At 41.1% G+C, this 19534-nt stretch overlaps 1 long non-coding RNA gene and 2 pseudogenes across 2 annotated transcripts; 1 reads left to right on the top strand and 2 right to left on the bottom strand.

The window, feature by feature from the left end:
• The first annotated feature begins 346 nt into the window (after positions 1 to 346).
• LOC104452782 lies at positions 347 to 1543 on the top strand. 2 transcript variants are annotated; one of them, XR_001988858.2, is made up of 2 exons: positions 347 to 740; positions 1234 to 1543. It is a non-coding gene; the product is annotated as an uncharacterized LOC104452782 (long non-coding RNA). The 2 variants fall into 2 exon arrangements; XR_726921.3 differs by having other exon boundaries at positions 1228 to 1543.
• Positions 1544 to 4122: 2579 nt separating this feature from the next.
• On the bottom strand, positions 4123 to 8752 carry LOC108960826 (annotated as a pseudogene).
• Positions 8753 to 9256: 504 nt separating this feature from the next.
• Positions 9257 to 11109, bottom strand: LOC120288946 (annotated as a pseudogene).
• Positions 11110 to 19534: the final 8425 nt, after the last annotated feature.

Genomic DNA, 19534 nt, shown 5'->3' with positions numbered 1-19534 from the left:
ACGAGTGCAGCCATGCTATCGGCGCTCAAATTCAACTCAAGGATGGAAGAGTTAAGTACAAGGACTAATCTTTAACGGAATAATGTCGCAATATTGCACAAACAATGAATTGTAATTGAGTTTGGTGTGAAGTTGTTCTTAGGCCAAATGATGGAATATTGCTCCTATCGACTCCTGAATTTTTGCCAACAAGTCGAACATGCATTTGGGTAAATATAAATAAATAAAAAGTAAAAAATAATATTAAAAATAAATAACAAACGAAGAAAGAAAAGAAAGAAAAAAAAAATCATAATCGAAAGGACCTGGTCCGGTTTGTTGGGCCTGGTTTAATTCGTGTAGCCCAGACCTTATCCACAAGGCGCAGCCCAGACCACCGTCCGCCATCTACAATCACCACAGCCACCGTCGCACCACCATCGACGGCCACCACAGGCTCAGCGATGACACGATAGAACGCACACACCGAAGCTCACGAAGAAACTATCTCTCTTCGGAATTCTAGAGGATCCTTCATCGGTTCTCCTTTTCCATTGTCCTTTAGACACGGTCGAAACGCCGCTGTAGCGGCTCCACCATTGCCGGTTCCGTTGCCGCAAGGCCTCCTCTCCTTCTGCTCTGTTTTCTGGTCACGCCGCCCAAACGTGCACGAGCCAGAGGTCAATCGTCGACGTGGAGAGCTCCAGTAACTTTTCTCCGATCTGATCACGGACCGAAGTGAAAAACTCACTCTCATCAAGGTAAATCCCACGCACTCTGTTTCTGCTGCTCATGAACGAAACAGAGCCGGTTAGCTTTAGCTAATGTCTGTGAGTAAATCAGTTGAGATTGAAGCTTTATTTAACAACTCGGACTTGTACTGTTATTTTCGTGATGATCTGAAAGTCAATCCTTGCTGTGCATTGGCGTATGAGCTCCTTGGTTAAAATGCACATTACTTGTTTGATAAAATGCTCGAACTAGATCAGTATGTAAATTCGATTCAATTCTCGAACCGCAAAATCATATTACATAAATTCGATTTGTTCTCAACTTTTTGAATACTTATTATGGCCGACTTTGTCAGAATAGGATGCTCATTTGTCAAATAGTGTTAGTATTCTCGTCTCGTATGCTCGGCGTATGACATGAAAATTGCTGTCTCGTGGCTTGCTGATTCCTCTGGTTCGAGTTAAAAGTGTTCTGTATGAACAGAATCGAGTTTTGAATGTGTATTCTGTTGTGAAGGAGCAGGAGATCTGCGTGTGTGCGTGCAAAGAATGGACTGTCAGAATCGCCATTGATCTTTGCATTTATACAATCTGTGCAAGAATCGCCATTGCCCCAAACTTGGAATGGATTTTAATCCTTTGGTGATGACCTTTTCTGATGCTGCGGTTTTCATTTCTTATCTCAAACTTGGACGACATTTGTTTTGTCGTGCAGAATGGACTTGCAGACTTGCTGATAGAGCGGGCCCCATAGTGCCACTTGTCGTCCACTGAATGGACAAATGTATTGATTACGTGGCTATCATTAGTTTATTGAAACATTTTCTTGCGAAGACATTAGTGAGACTAGTTACAGCCTTTGATCCGTTAAGTCTCCGTCGCCACCTTAACCGAGCTCGCACTGGCCGCGGAGCCACCTCGATTGCATCAACTTCCTTCCCTCCCTCCCTCTGGTCTCATTTCCATCTCATATGCATACGTGCGAATTCCTGTTCTTGTCGATCCTTCATTCTTGTCTCGCCAAGCGATTGTGGTGCCCCTCTTCAGTTCGATCGGGGATTGGTTTCGGCTGAAGCCGATTGCCGTCGATTCGTTCCCTGTGGTTAGCGATGGGAGAACTTACGCTCACGGACCTATTGAAGAAGGCAACGTCGGATTTCCCCAACAAGAGAGCCGTCTCCGCCTGCGAGGAGCTCAACCTGACGCACATGCGGCTGCAGGAGCTCGTCAACCACGCCACCGCGCTCATCACTGCCTCGCACTGACGCCGTCGCACTCACTTTCCTCAACACCATCGAGGTATGTCTGGGTCATCTCGGTCTGTTCGTGAGTATGGATGATGCTGTTTAAATTCGAGGATGCAATATCTGGAAGATCGCGGTGACGGTGAATTTCTAATGATGAGATCGATGACTTGGGAAACATCAACTGGGAAATAGCTTGGAAAAGAAAGAGGAAGATGTTTCTTGGGAGTTTTACAGTACTTCGAGAACAGAGAAACGGAAATGGCATCGATTTCTACTGAAAAAAATTGCATCTGAGGCATGAAATTTCTGTGAGCGCGTGGTGCAAATTGAACAGGAACAAATTGAATTGGGAAAAGCATGAAGAGCATTTTCTGTCGTGTCCAAGGGTTGTTTTCTGGGACGTACAAGCATCGATTCATCGTAAAAAAAGTCAAAGCTTATCTAAAGGAGATGGATGGTTTTAATGGAATCAAACGTCGACAAACTAGTTGTCTGCATATTCTGCATATGTGTGTATCTCCAATCCGCAGGGACTAGTGTGATAGTTTGCTGATTGGAAAATATGTGTTCGTTTTGCAGTTTGTGATCTTGTTTCTAGCGATAATCCATTGCCGAGCCACTGCAGCTCCGCCCAACCCCATCTAAACAGCTAAGGAGTTTAAGTTCTACCTTTCCGACTCGGAACCGAAGCTCCTACTGACTCCACAAGAAGGAAACCGACTGGCTCAATCCAAGCTTAACATCCCCCCCTAACCGCCATGCTTCACTCTGTTGATGCCAAAATCACTCTCTCTTCGACCGACGTAGAGCCGAGCCTTGACTCGATGTCCAAAGTCGTCAATGATCCCTCGGATGTAGCTATGTTCTTGCACACCTCCAGCGCTATGGGCCACCCCTCCCCAATCGCATGCTGCTAACTCAGCGCAATTTGGCATCATCAGGTGGGGTACAAACTAACGGAATCAGACTCTACCGTGATTGTGCTTCCGCTGTTCCATGTGCACAATTTAGTTGCTAGATTATTCAGTTGTTTCTTATGGAGTTCTGCCTCAGCTTGCAGCTTCTGTTTTCCTCTTGCAAGCTCAGAGCTTTCTCCTTCTCATTCCTCAGGTCCCTATCGATCTTCTGAATATCCAACTCAACTAGGTCCACAATCGACCTTATATTGTGCTGGAGCTCGCACATAGGAACATCACTCTCCCTCACCTTCTCTTCCACGTTCAGATTCTCCAGGCTTGCTAATACCCTAACCTGAGGTCCACGCATGTCGTGTACGTTTTGCACAACTTCAACACCCTGTTCCTGCTTCTTCGCCAACAGCTCTTCTGCTGTAATGTGTTTCGCTTTGTTTTTCAGCATCGTCTTGTTCGCTTGCTTAGACAAAAGCTTCTCCTTACCAGGCACATCAGGTGATGGCTTCTTTTCCTCTGGCTCCAACGAGGCAGCAGGCGCCTTTGCAGGGGTTTCTTTGGTAGTCGTTGAAACCCATACCCATATTCTTAGGACACAACTTTGCTTCGATGGGTGTCACAATCCCCTGCTGGTTCTTCCCAAGACCCCCAAGCCCCGCCTATCCTCATCCATAGTGGATATAATTTTGAGATTCTGACATCACAAAAAAAAAAAAAAAAAAAAAAATCACTATAGATGTGTCACATTCTTAAGCCAGATACTCAGCAGTTGTGACCGCCACTCGTGGAGTGATGATGCATTCAACAGTTGGATCATTGGCCTAAAGAAAATAGCAAACTTCGTAAAATGAAATACAGGCATCCGTACAACCCTTTAATCAGCAAGGATATATGTCACGAACTGAATCTACGAACTTGCAAAAATTGCCAGAAAGAAACAATCTGCGAGACAATTAACTATTAGCTCATTAGATATTACAGATTAAGGAAAAGGGCCACTCTCTCCATTGACCCATTTTCCTCCAAGTCACGTTTGAGATATTGTGCAGTTTCCATGTACACTCCCATAGCAGCAAATACTATGGCAACATTGTTGGCAAAATTGTCCTCTTCGTCATCCTACATAAATTTGCAGCACATTTTCATAAATGATATTGAAAGAGAGTGTTTGGAATAGAAAGATGAAGACTCATAGCATCAATTCTCAAAAAAACAACAAATAAAATAAGATCAAAAATCTTCACAAAGAATGCATTTAGCAATTGAGAAGTCTAGCATATAATAGTGGAGCTAGTTAGTCAAAGGATAAAATACATTGTAGGTGAATTCTGAACCTGAACTCCAAAACCGTAGGAAAATTCTGTAAAACTAATGGTAGTTCCTTAAATTATCGAGGCAATAAAACTCATAGAGCAGGGTATTATAACATTGGTATACAACAAAGATGCAACATATATCTTGGTAATACCATCAGCCTTCTCCAATCGCTTCACAAGACTAGCCTGGCGGAAATCTGAGTAGCTATTTTGTTATGAGGAAGACCAGCAGCAAAGAAAGGTGGGATCTTTTGTCCACGAGCTATGGAATTCGTTACATCAATGGAGGAAATTCCTGTTTGTATCATCTCTTCCAGGTAGGTTCTTTCACTGGGATTTATAGAACTTCCTAAAAAGAGGGAGTTTATCTATTATATAAGACACCACAAGAAAGTTCTTGGGATTGCCATAGGTGCCATGGAGTATAAATGGCTCCATGGCCAATCAAAATTACTATCACAATGACACAACTCACCAGAAATATCCAGGTAAGCCTCTGGCAGAATTGGAGAGCCATTATCAATGGGCTTTCTAGAACCATTAAATATGAACCCAAGCGTATCCAAGGACACAAGTGTTTTCAGAACCTGCATTAAAAGAAAAATGTGATAACTCCACAATAAATTTCTAAAGGTTCTTTTATTTATCCAAGATTAAAGAGAGTAAATGCTGACACAGCTGAAGAGATTTGTAAAGGTAGGAAAACAATGCACTTTTGACAGCCTTTCATGAGGCCAAGGCCAAGACATATGCCAAATTATTTCTCATGCTACAAGTGAAATCTTGTTGCCAACATGTAGGAGCATTTAGTTCCCAAATACGGAAAAAAAAAATCTAACTCTTTCTTTCTACAGAATGATGAAACATTGTTTTATTAGGAAAACAAAAACAAACAGCATGCATAATTACCTCGCCAATGAATTGCACAATGGTGTATTTGTTTTCAATCCCAGAAGTACCTTCATAAACCTAGCGACAAGAGAGTGAAACATGGATGACCAGAAAGCTTTACGTACTGGAAGTCTAAGATGAACAACCACCGATCACACAAGCATGAGTAGAATACTTATATTTAAATTTTACTGACAGAGAAACTAGTGAATAACAGAACCTACAGAAGTTTGACAACAATTAGAGACATATAGGAAAGATTATTAGCCTTTTGCAGAGCCAAAATAACCCACACCATGACTAGACTTCCATCACTCGAGAGCAAAGAGGATCTATAATTGCCTAAACGGAATGCTAATTAGACTCTTAACATTGTTCTCAAGAAATTCAATCACATTTCAATTATCATCCCATATGATGTTCTCACATTTCATCACATATACCTAAGATAATACTCTTCATGTTCTGCTTTTTCTAATGCTTGCAATGAATTACAGAGAATTCACTAGGTCATCAGCTGAAAAGTATTGCACACAAAGTTGACCCAAGTATTGCAGTCCAAACAACAAAAATGCAGTATCAAGAGAGCTAGAGGAAAAAAGAAGAGGCTGGCAACTTAGACTGAACTTGCACAGCAACTTTCTCTCCATCAACTTCAAGGACTTGCCCACGTCTAGTCGTTCCATCACCCAAGCGGATATTTACTATCTCTTGATACTTTGGTCCCTGATATACAATAAAATTAATCCAACATGTTAGTATAGGAGTCCACTGAACCTCATAAAATTATAACCAGTGAAATTTACCTTGACTTTGTCGAGTGTAACCAACGGCCCAGAACAACACCGAGACGGTCCTATCCTCTCGCAAGCAGCAAAGCAATTGTCCGAACAACGATAACTAAGACCCAGCGACTAAGGCATGCTAAACATTTGACTCGGACAAGAGCTAAATCATTCCTCACCTCTCAGCCAATATATATGAAATGATAGAGATTGTGTAGATCTAAGTAATAAATGTATTAACCGTTGTCATAACAGGGGCAGCATAAACTTTTCAGAAACGAGAAAGCTATATGGAAAGCCTCGAAAACAACAATATCCCATGACTAAAGTTCTGATTCCAAGCACGGTGAAATTTAGATGGCGAAAGACATAATAAGCCACGAACAAGGAGACAAAGCTACTCCCCACAATACAGACAAAACTTAATTACGAGATTTAAGCATCCCAGCAGATTTTTATTGTCCGTAGCTCCAAAAAAAAAAAAAAAAAAAAAAATAATATATTGGAAAGCGGAGAGGGCCGAAAGCTCACCCATGCCGATCTCCAGCGTCCCCTCTTCCATGTCATAACTCATCGGTGCTACTCCCATCTCCAAGTCCCAAGCCGCTCGGAAATCTATACGAGAAAAGCGTTAACCGAAGGACCGATCAGGAACGGCTAGCGAGTCACCCTCGCACCACAACTGAATCCAGAAGTGACTATATAATGCCAAAAAATAGAGGAAAACCGAACCACTGTTCGACCGAGCTTAACTCTGCACAACTTTCGCTCACTGCGGCGATTTCTCAGGACGTTTTCAGTTCAATCATCGCTCGTTTCCAAGTGGTCTCGGATTCACGGTCCGAAACAAGGAAAAAAAGAAAAAAATCCGACATGAACTCCATTGATGAGCAAAACGACAATAGCATTAAACATCACTCAAGGACACCAGATTCAAACCTCCGTCAAAACACCTAAGAATCCACAAAACGAATGCATGATTCGAACCGGAAGAAGGACAGGAAAAGAGAGAGAGAGAGAGAGAGAGAGAGAGAGATCACCGGAGTTTCTAAAGACAGCGAGCGACGGAATCGATCACGAGGCGAGTAGATAGCGAGGGTGATGGTGGAGCGACTCGGAACTCACTGAGCCGGGGAGCGCGTCGGGATGGAGGGAGAGATCCAATAAAGGTACTTGAAGCGAAGAGACGCAATGGGCGTCCTTGATGGCGTCGTTTGGAGTTTTTGATGCCTTTTTCAAGGAAAAGAAAAAGAAAATGATGGCTGAGTTATGGGATGAATCTTCCTCTCAAGAATTCCATCTTTTGTGCAAGTCTTTGCTGCTTCTTGAAGCGGCGGGAGGGCCGAGAGTGAACCCAAAGAATCTCATCCTTCGAATCGGCAGATCCTATCCACCAGCCAGACATCCCCATTGTGTGCGGCATAGAGAGAGACGAAACGAAGGACGCGAGCAACGGCATTTGAAATCCGAAAGGCGGAGATGAAGGAAAGCAAGAATCGACAGAACGTATACTGGAATGAATCGAAATTGGACTCGGAAGTTCAATCGGATAGGAAACGACCCTGATGGAGGAAGACTTGCTGAAAAATGAAGATGGACATTAGGGAAGGTGTTCGTTGAGTTGCCCCAAAGAGAAATCGAGAGTGAGACGATTCTGTAACAAAAAGCGGAGGTAGGAAGATCGCCCCATAAGAAATATCCACGGAAAGCCGGTTCCTCGCTGACATTCGGACAATGATGATATCTGTCAGGTCAATATTCGTACTCACCACCAGGTCATTTCATCTCCCATTCGACTCTAGAATTAATTTCGATACATACTGACTACGTCTATTGATATCTATTTCATTTCGTTTTTCTCCAATTATCTCGCCGTCTTCCGAATTCCCATTGCCGTCGATTGCACTGTGGAGGAGGGATCGAGTTTGCAATGAAGGTGCTCGATATAATGACGAATTACATTTTTCGTGCAAGTCTTCCTTTTGACCGATTTCTCATGGGCTCTCTATATTTTCCTTTCGTCTTTTATTTCTTTTTTTTTTTTTTTTTTAAATTTCAACACTTTACTTCCTTCTCATCCAAAGAACCACCGCCGGCTTCACCTTGTTTGCCCCGTTTTCCCCACAATCCCCACGCAAAATCCGAATCATCTCCATCCACTGCTTCGCTTCGCTTCGCGACTTTTTATTCTTCCTTGTTTTCTCTTCGTGCTCACCACCGCCAATCTTCATGCTTGGCGTATCTTTTCGGATGATTTTGATGACTCAGATTGCCCTCTGTTGCGGTTGGTTGATGAAACTATGTCGGACCCGCAGGAGTGCCGAGAGTGAACCCAAAGAATCTCATCCTTCGAATCAGCAGATCCTGTCCAGATGATGATGATCCATCCAACCTCAGCCTTGGCAATCGGATAAAGCTCTTTTAAGCAGTGAACACACCCCGCTTTCCCTTTGCGCAAGGCATAAATGGGCAAAACAAAGGAATTCGAAAGATGGCCATGAAGTGGGAGCGAACAGAAAGAAGCAAGAATCGACAGAGCATTTTCTGGAGTGAATCGAAATTTTGACTCGGAAGTTCAATTGGATATGAAACACCCTTGATGATGGTTTGGCGGCGATGGCAGCATGAGCTCGAGATGGCCCGGCCACATATAAATCTGGTCCAGACGTGTGCAAGGACAGGAAAACGAAAACACGAATCAGAGTGGAATTAGTGTGGCCACGACTCAAAATGTGGAATCTGATGGTGTCGTTCACTGTGGGAATCTGAAGAGAGATAGATCTGAATTGGTGGAGATGAATAAGGAGAATCCGGAGCGAGAGAGAGAAAAGATGCAAAAAAACATCTGGTCGGAGAAAATCTGGAGAGAGAGAATCCAACCACGAACGGAGTACCCACCAACGATTCATCGAGACTGAGCTCTCTGACGATTGTTGCTTCCAGCACCGATCGAAGCACAAAAAGCTTCACTACCGGTTTGAAGATGCCGCTCGCCTCGCTGCCGTGGCAGCGGAACTTGACCACGGAGTTTCCTCAATCAACAGTCAAACAATTACCGGGACGTTCCATCTCCGATTGAACTCTAGAATTGTCTTCAATTCATTCCAAATTTCGTCTGTTTGATTTCCGTTTTGCTTTTATTTTCTCCCATCCTCTCGCCATCTTCCAAATTTCCATTGCCGTTGATTGCACTTTGGAGGAGGTATCAAGCTCTCGCAAGGAAGAGAGATAAAATGAGAAATTCAGCGAGCTTTATCCACCAAGGAGAGCAAGTTCAGTTCAAGAGCGCCGGGATGTTGCCGATTCTAAGACGAAAAGCCACTGCCGAGGCTCGGCTGCTGTGTTTGTCGACAGAGAGAGGCTGAAGAAGAGTCATGCCACAGCGACGCAAAGATGCCAGCATACTTGCTTTTGTCATTAATATCAACATTCAGTTAATATGAAAACATAAATAAATGAATTCCAAATGCCCTTCACTTGAGAAGAAACTGACAAACTTGAATTTGCGCCCACATGCGAGAAACTGATCACAAAATCTTCAAGAAATCGAAGCATTGGCTCCGGATTCCTTGCCTCCCAAGTGTCAATGCCTGATATTCACACAGCAGGCAAGACAACTTCTGAAACCAACTGGGTATAAGGGGATCCCAAATCCCATATATCAAGACATTCCTCTCCTTGCAATGGAGATTTCCACTGCGAACCAACTTCCAACCCATGTGAGGAAGGGAATCCAAAGAGGATCCCATCTCTAAAATACTCCGATAAACAGAGGGAGTGCAAATGAGCAAGCAATGCAGGGTAAGTTGCAAAGTTTATAATCATCAGGAAACTTTCTTTGCATGTCACCAAAAGACTTGGCTAGCGAGTCTAATGTCAATGTTCCCATTGACTTTTCCTCCTCAATCCGGCCTAGTGTATTCATTATCTCCACGTAATTTAGTTGTTTCTTCTGGTGTTCTGCCTCAGCTTGCAACTTCTCCTTCTCATTCCTCAGGTCCCTATCGATCTTCCCTATCGATCTTCTGAATATTCAACTCAGCTAGGTCCACAATCGACCTTATATCGTGCTGGAGCTCGGGCATAGGAACATCACTCTCCCTCGCCTTCTCTTCCGCATTCAGATTCTCCAAGTTTGCTAGTACCCTAACCTGACGTCCCCGCATGTCCAGTACCTTTTGCACAACTTCAACGCCCTGTTCCTGCTTCTTCACCAATAGCTCTTCCGCTGTAATGTACTTCGCTTTGTTTTTCAGCATCGCCTTCTTCGCTTGCTTAGACCAAAGCTTCTCCTTACCGGGCACGTCAGGTAATGGCTTTCCTTTCCTCTGGCTCCAACAAGGCAACAAGCGCCTTTGCAGGAGTTTCTTTGTAGTCGTTGAAACCCATACCCATATTCTTAGGACGCAACTTCGCTTCAATGGGTGTCACAATCCCCTGCTAGTTCTTCCCAAGACCACCCCTTTGTAACCCATTTTCTTAGCACCCCAATTCCCTTGGTGTACTTCTCGAAGCCTATGTTCCCGATTCATCCGGCCCCACCTTGCTGCGCTTTCTTCTCCAATTTCGATTGCTCTCTCCTCCTCTCCGCTCCCTCCTTGATCTTCCGCCCAAATGCTGTCGGCAAGAAACCATCCTCCTCCTCGCCGTTCTCATCGAAACCATCGTCTCGTTTCTTAAACCCCAAACCCACCCCAGCACCAACCCCCAAGCCCGGCCTATCCTCATCCACGTCAGCGGACTCTCATCCTCATTCTCTGTCTTCGAATTCTCATCAATCTCTGTTCGGCATGACCATGCCGGTGGACACGAAATTCACGGGCTTCGACAGATCGGCCTTACCATGGAGGTCCCTGTTCTTCCTCCGCTTCCTCTTGGAGGAGTCGTCATAGTCCGAATCGGAGTCCCCCGACGCGAAGACGCCGTAGAGCACATCGTCCTTGGTCTGGGCGCGCTTCTCCTCCGCTGCCGGTAGTAGAACTCCCCGTCATCCACTGCCCGTCGTCGTAATCGTTGTCCATCCCGAACCTCTCCATCTCCTGGTCCTCGTCCATCTTCGAGCAATCCCAGAGAACCGAAGCGAGGGACCTAGGGTTTCGGGGCGGTGTTCGGAGGCGGCGGAGAGAGGGGCGGCGCTGCTGCCGAACGCCGAGGTGGCCCGGCGGCGTGGATGCGGCGGAGGTCGGAGGCCGCGATACGGCGGTGTAGCTCGGCTCGAGGGTTGGATAGAGAGAGAGAGAGAGAGAGAGAGAGAGAGAAGGGAAGAAGCAGAGAGTGACCGAATGCTTGAAAACGCAGGAACTGGAAAACCTAACGGATCTTCTTGTTGTTGTTGTTCTTCTTCTTCCCCTTTCTAATTTCTCAGATGTTAACAATTGTTGACTTTTTATTTATTATTGCCTATTTACTTCAAGAAAAGGAAATTCATTTATCATGATATTTGTTGATGATTTATTGATGATCGAAATGAAATTAGGTAAATTTTTAAATAATAGACCTTGGGAAAATTGAAAAAAAAAAATTTAAGAATTTAAGTTGCAAAAATAAAAGTGAAACTTCCTTTTAATAGGAAGTACTTGTTGGAAGATGAATGACATGATAGAGACTCAATGATTTAATTGATCTAAAAACTTGAAATTATTGAGGTTTTTCTATGTACACTCCGAGTTAATTATGAAAAAATGGAAAGGAGGATATTTGATATTTTTAATTTCCTATTAATCAAGGAATTTTTCTATCATCAAATAGTTATTCGAAATTAAAGATGTATTGTGATGAAAATTGCAGCAAATAACACACTTTATATATAGAACTGGGGGAAAATTTCAAATAATAGTTTAAAGTGTTTTCATTGTCTCAAATAAATGCATGAAGTAAACCTTGTTTTAAATAATAGCTTTAAGTGCCACAATTTTCTTAAATAAAAGCTTGAAATGAATCTTATTTAAAAGAAGGCCCGAACTATGTCTACTTCAAAAATGGCTTGACTTTTTGGTTGGTCAAAGACATTTTAGTCATTTATCTTTTTTATTTAAAATTTCCTTTTTTTTTTTTTTTTTTGGCTTTTCTTTCTTATTCATTGGTGGGTGATTGCTTGCTAGCGTTGCCAAAAAGGGTTGGGAGAAGGTCGCCCTCATCATGTCAACTAGGTGACCCCTACCTTAGGGAGTCTGCCACGAGCAAGGCTAGCCCTCGCAAGGGTCACCTCACTAGATTTGGGCGAGGGTGACCTCCTTAGTGGCCAGTAAGGGACGTTCTTGTCTAGACGAGCTACCTTCACCTCAGGGCAGGTTGCCCTTGTGATCATCAGCGAGGTTGGCCCTTGCCTGCTGCTAGCGAGGGTCACTGAACCCTTCTTGGCCCCAAGCGAGGCCGATTTTGCCTAATCTAGCAAGGCCTTGTAGGCCCTCATGGGCCCTTAATAGCAACTAGCAAAGGTGGCCAAGCTCATGCCAACCCTTACCAGTGGCCGACAAGAGTCGCTGAGCCTTCATCTGCGGTTGCTGGCCCTCTTTGAAAAGGAAAGAAAAGAAAAGAAGAGTGAAAAAGAAAAGAAAATAATAAAAAAAAATTTAAAATTAAAATTGTAATTGCATAAAACGCCCCTAATTGGTTGTAATAATTAGTCAACCAGCAACTGATGAGGTCAGGCCCTTATCTCAAACAACCATGGGAACTTAAATCCCTTATTTGAAACAATCATGACCATTACAGGCTCCTATTTGAAATATGATCTATTCAATATCCTTATTTAAGAAAACAAGAACACTTCGATTCTTTATTTAGAATATTCTCTAGAACAAGAGTGTCATTTTGTCAAGAAAAGTTATAGCAAGAATTTAATAAGCCAAGCTACATCCCTACAAGATTTATAGCTAGGACTTAGAAAAGGTGACTCTTGAAGATTTCTTACATTTATTAGTGTTCACTTACTTTCATCATCTGGGCTATCGGTTAATATAGGGATTGAAAATTATAGGGGGATTAAAACTTGCATGTTGAAGATCCGACTAGATCTTGAGTAATGAGATTTCTCAACGATAACCTTGTACTCGAGTTTCGCACGTCAGAATTCTTAACCGCTTCAATGGACACTTTGACTCTCATTAATTGAATTGGGTGTGAACATGGTTGGGGCTTAGGAGTCGAGTCCAATCAATTTGCTGCAGTGCCAAACAAAAGATTGTCTCAACTTCGTAGCCAGTGTTTAAAACTAGATTTGAGCTTGACCAAGAATTAATTTCATGTAGGAGCTTGATTTAAATGAGAAGTCGATAGGCTATATATATATATATGTGTGTGTGTGTGTGTGTGTGTGTGTGTGTAGATGATATGTCTATGCCTAATTCTATAACAATTAAATTTTTTAAATTAAGTATACAAAAGTATGGGCGAGCTAGAGCTTCAATTTGACAAGATTATGGAGTAGCTCGAGTTAGGACACAAATAGATATTAGTTCTCATATAATCATCAACCCTAGCTCCAACTAACTCATGAATAATTTGACTTTATTTCACTCTTAGTAGGCCTTCATATATGCTTGCTGTGAGAGGAATAGAGTATGCACTTGGTCTAGGTAATATGTTTCGTGACTCGATTAGCTCGACGAGGGATCATATCTTGAGCTTGCACTAATTGGCTATTCTACATAAATTTTCATTCGAACATAAGGATATTAGAGAATAGAATTTGTAAAATGACATTACCAAATTTGTGAATTCTTTAAGGGTAGAGATTTCTCTATTGATCTCTCAGTCTAAATTACCTTAAAATCAAATTATGATGATAATTTGGATTAGATTTTAGACAAAATTGAGGCAATTTTCGTCGTTTATTATTTAAAAGTGAAAATTGTCATCAACAACCATTCTCCACTACTCTCCGCTATCTAAATGTAACTAATAGATTGTGAAACAAAAATAATAAAAAGCGTAATTGCATCTTTTTAACGAGGGACTATCTATCATTTGAAAATTTTTAATAAAAAATTCAAATAGAATGTACGAAAATCAAAAACCTTAAGACATCAAAACAGGCTGGTCAGAACGTCTTTTCTATTGGTAGAGAGCGAGGTAGCAAGCGTAAGGGGACTGTGGGAGCGAGCGAGACATATTGGATGGAGGGCATATGGTGAGCGGTGGGGCTCGGTGGCCACATAAGTGGGGCTCCACAGCGGCTGTGATGGCGGCTTAGCGATGGCCGGATCTCAGCCAGCATGAGAGACTGGAGAATGAGAGTAGTTGAGCCCTCAATCAACGTAAAAGGGAATTGACATAGAAGGTCATAAATATAAATATATATATATATATAGTTTCCAATCTATTAATCAGGTTGATTTGGCAATCATTTAGGTTCCAAACTCAAAGATATCTTTGGGCCAAACCGGCCGGCTTGAGACTATTTGAGCCCAAAATTATTGGGCCAGTTCAGGTGGTTTGATCCGGGTTTTTAGGAATCCTTTTCTTTTTCCTTTTTTTAATACACTTCAAGTAGTAGTATTAGCAACAGCAGAAGTGTCGTGTAATTCAGGTTGTATAACCATCATGAACTCCATTAATTACATGACCTAAAGTTTACATTGTTACAAATATAAAAAATTCAAAACTCGTATGTGAGGCGGATAAGTGTGTGTAGAGTAGGAGAAGAAAGAGGACAAAAAAAGTGAAGTTGGTCATTTATCATAATGTGAATTTATTTCATAAACTCAGAAGATTCTAATGTTAAATTTTTCATGCATGGTAAGAGAGAGGGGGGAAATTTTCATTAAAAATTATGAGATTAGGGTTTGCAAGGATGGCTACCATGCAGTATACTAATGGACAAATAATTCATAGAAACAACTGTAGAAGTTATCCATAAAACATCCATGCGACATCATAAATGACTAAAATCGGGACTGACTTGGCCTAAAAAAGAAGAATAAATGGCGGATTGCACCATAGAGATTGGAGACGAACCCTTTTTATAGCCTAACTGAATTGTCTGTTTCTTTGTATTAAACAAAAGAGAACCGAAAGGGGGGTAAGAGGGCTCTAGGATGACCATGTCAACATCAGATACACTATTATTGTTCATGGGGGCTTCAACGGGGTTCGAGTCTTGTAAGAAGTGACTTGGACGTGATGGTTACGTACAAGATATGCAAGGACGTGCATTACACGGACGATTACGTACGAGCTTTGGATCAAGTCCTGACTAATTTGAGGTCTGACACCGCGACTAGGGATTCAACTACTGCACCGGTGCTTATTATGGCGACACCAAATGCTTTGGTCATGGAGCGTGTGTCGTCGGGCTAGCGCAATCGGATTGTGCTATTTGCATGGATTTCGCCTATGGTCAAATTAAAGAGTTGTGTACACTCAGTGTCGAAGGATAGCTTTAGCTTTTTGACTGTAGAATTAGATATGAGCAATATGAATTCACTGAATGATTGATCTATTTCTTCATATTTGGATGAGACTGCAAGTTCATCTTTACGGAAAAAGGGTTCGATATGTTTTTTCCTCCCTATTGTTAACACAAGAAAATCAAAAAAAAAAAAAAAAAAAAAAGGTTGTGCTGTATCAAGTCCGCAAAAGGGTTTGTTATGTTTTTTCTCCCTATTGTTGATTCAAGAAAGAGAAAAAGTGTCGTGCTATATCTAGTCCGCAAAAGCTGACAAGTAATGGATGGGCAAGAGCATGTAATGAATCTTGCAAAGAAAATGTAAATTATTTCTATTTACTAGTTTCAAGAGTTTCAAATAACAATCTTAACTGGCTAGTAGAAGTTCTCAACCACAACTTGCAATTCAAATTCAAAATGTCACCATATAGGGCTCATAGACTCTACAATGGTGTATACTATTTTTGAACTCTCATGATAACACTTCAGGAGTTGCTAACCCTAATCTTCACCACCACATCCTCTTAGTCTGTGAATAATAGTGATCTTCTTTAACCCTGATTAGTATAAAAAAATACAACTTTTTATTTTAGAATTGGTAATCTTATGAATCCAAATATTAAAAAATGAAATTTCCAAATCAAAATTTTACACATATAGCCATTGAAGGAAAATAACATCTCATGTGATTCCAATGAATAAGCAAAACAATTTGGGAAAACAGTGTACTATAGGCCAGATGTAGGTGGGATTCACTTAGGGCTTTAAATTTCATCACTACTTGAGGGATAATGTATCTATATAAGCACTTTTATCAAATATAATTACATGAGTATAACGTCTCTCCCATATTTAAAAACTATTGGGCAACCATGAGTGACGGAATGACGCATAAATTTCCACATCCCTTCTAGAACTGAAACATGTCACTTTTGACATTCTTTGGTAATACAAAACCATGTTCAACAACTTGGAACCAGGGCGAGTGCTGAACTAGAGATCCTTTCCAAAAAGGCAATGATAAAAGTGTAACAAGCTCAAGAGAGACCCAAAGTATAAAATGTGTGCAGGACTAACATCGAATATATGGGAGTGGCCGGGCCTAGAAATTATAAGATCGTAACTAACTCAAAAAAGAGCACCGTTACAAATAAAAGTGCACTTTCATCTGGTTCATCACAACAAAAAAGAGGCATAAATTGCTTTTAACTAGTATATGGCCTAAAGTGACACTTCCAACGTTCATCCTGACACTTCCAATGTTCATCCTAGTTCAACCTAAACATTGTCCCTATAATGAGCTCAAACATGCAAACTTCCCTTTCATTCAAGACTAAGTTTTCCTCACAAACTTGGACCATCCAACAGACAAGTTTGCTAAACCGTAGCATCAATAGGTCATGATGGTCACTAGCCACCATGTATCCAAATACATAAGAGTAGCTATTTGCTGGTTTTCTTGGCTGCATGTCTTCATGAATTCTTGAGTAATGCTTTGCCATGAAGACATTTGACCAGCCGATATATGATTAGACATAGGAATGTAAGCATACACTAAAGTGAAAGGCAAACAAGAAGTAAGTCTATGCTAGTAGTTGTTAGTTTCCAGAGTCCATATTAGCAGTCTAAATGGCTTGCTGAGATGGTCTTTAATCACAACTTCCAATCAGAAATCAAAACCCCACAATCCTGTGCTCTTAGACTTTACACTAAGTACGTGTAATTAATATAGATACATGCATGAATCCGGTCTATATCCGAGTCACTAATCTTGCATTGCAATATCCATTGAAACAAACATGAAAAGCTGCACCTAGCCTCCTAGATGGGCATATATACACAATAAGTGAGTGATCTTTTTTGCCTGGCCAAAAAAAGAAGAAAAAAAGAAGTGATACTTCTTTTCTTCTTTTCATACCACCGAGGTGGTGGAACTAATTTTTGAGGTCTAGGGCTGCATTGCCTTCCCTTCATTTCCGATCACAGTAGCTCTCGCAAAACCAGTCATTACTAGGGAGCAGTATCTGACTAGTGGTGCCATGTTGCAGTGAGCTCAATCATCCCAAGCCTAGGCCTATTGCAGTTGTTATGGCTTAAGCTGGACATTTTGTGTCGCCTCTTTTTCCCAAGCCTAGGCAGCCAGAGAAATACCAAGTAGTCATTTTTGGGAGGAATTTATAATTAAACTAGAAGATAGAGAAAGTACCAAGTAGTCATCTTTGGGAGGAATTTATACTTCAAATAGAAATCATTAAATTCCTAACTTATGGTTAGCCTTTGTCAACCCTCGGACCTTGTCTCCACACATATCTATCACTAGGTTATTTCCTGATTGCTGTCTGACTTATTGCTTTTCACTAGTCCCTTCACTCAGTTGTTAAGATGCATGTTTTAAACATATAACCATGAACACTTCAAGAAAGATAACATATCATGTGTTTCTATAAAAACCATATTAACATGGGAAAAAATTGCAGAGTGGGACGCATATATAGAATAGGTGACATTCATAATTGAGATATGCCGGTTATGAATAGAAATCTAGGCCTTACCGCCACTTCTTTCTTAGGAAAAGATGGCCACATCACTGTCTGGAAAAAGGGATACTCCGATTTGAATTTTCTAGCTTCCTCAAGGACAGTGAGAGGCGTTGGGCACTTGGAATCATGAAAAAACTGCTCAAGAGGACTCACTAGACATTCAGACTTGTCTGTTCTGACCTGCACAAAAGAAAAACGATAACTCTGATAAGACCGTAAGTAGGTCAAGAAAGAGAAGCAAAGCCAAAAGTAAGTGCACTTTCAATTGATTTGTCGCAACTTAATAAAGGAGGCATGAATTGCTTCATTAATATACAGCCTCAAGTGACGCTTCTAATGTTCATCTCAATCGACCTAAATGAGGTCCTCACTAGCATAATTGGAGACGGAGACTATGACCATAAAATTGTCCATATCAATGTGCTCAAACACGCGGACGTCCCCTTCATCCAAATAAGCTTTTCTCACAAAAGTGGGCCAACCACAGATATGCTTGCTGGATAATGGTGTTGATGGTCATGAACTGCACCAGCCATTATTTGTTCAAGTACCAAAGAGTCGTAATTTGCTGGTTCTTTTGGATGTAAATTCACAAGGAACACTTTGCCAATATAGTATTATGAGGAAAATATTGATACAAACAAACAATAATGAAAAAAGGCAAACAAAATGTAAATATAGTATTTACTAGTTTCAGGAAATTCAGTTATAGTCTTAACATTTGAATAGAAGTCTTCAATCCCAACCAACAATTTGAAGTTAAAATGTCACAATACAGTGCTCATAGACTCTACAATAGTGTACACAATTTTGAACTCTCATGGTAATGCTTCAGGAGTTGCCAACATTGATTGTCTCCACCACATCCTTTTAAGTCTATGAACAATAGTAATCTTCTTTACCCCTGATTAGTGAAAAAATACAATCTTTTATTTTGGAATTGGTAACCTTATGAATCCATAAATTAAAAAAAAAAAAAAAGTTTAAAGTCAAAACTTTCCCGATTTTACACATATAGCCATGGACACCTCAAAGAGAATAACATCTCACATGATTCCTATGAAAAACCAAAACATTTTGGGAAAACAGTGGACTATAGGACAAGATTTAGATGGCGTCATGGTTGAGATATGCCAATTATGAAAGACATAGGGGCCTTACCATAGTTCTGTCCTTCATAAAAGTTGGCCCATCACCAATTTCAAAAATGGATATTCTGATTCAAATTCCCTAGTTTTTTCAAGAGCAGTGGGAAGTCGGGGAAATGTAAGGCCATGCAAAGCCTGCTCAGAGGGGCGCAATTGATATTTGGACTGTTTGGTCCGACCTGCACAGAAGAAAAGAAGAGTTCTCATAGGTACTACTCTATTATGTATAGAGTTACAACAATCTGCAAATCAATACCTGTTATAATGGTACTAATGAGTAGTGTTCTTCACGTTAGACATAACTAATTAACTACACTTAGCATATCCTAAATCGTAATGTAACCCATCAATATACAAAAGCTTATTAGGAAAACGTAACAAGAAAAAGAACTAGAAACCAACAAGTCACACCTCTAAATTCTAATGATGAGCATTTCGGGTTTTAATTTTCCTTCTGATATTGAAGCATATCCTTTTCGGTTCATTTAGATTTGGGATGCGGCATTAATGAGTGTGCATCTGGATTATTGTGAACCTCACAAATCCCAATGGGAATGGAAGAAGTACACTTCATTGATTCACTGAGACTAATCAAAGG

Source organism: Eucalyptus grandis, chromosome 1, assembly GCF_016545825.1.
Source record: "Eucalyptus grandis isolate ANBG69807.140 chromosome 1, ASM1654582v1, whole genome shotgun sequence".
Lineage (NCBI taxonomy): Eukaryota > Viridiplantae > Streptophyta > Magnoliopsida > Myrtales > Myrtaceae > Eucalyptus > Eucalyptus grandis.
Note: the sequence above shows the minus strand (reverse complement) of the source record. Positions and strands in the feature narration are given on the sequence as shown.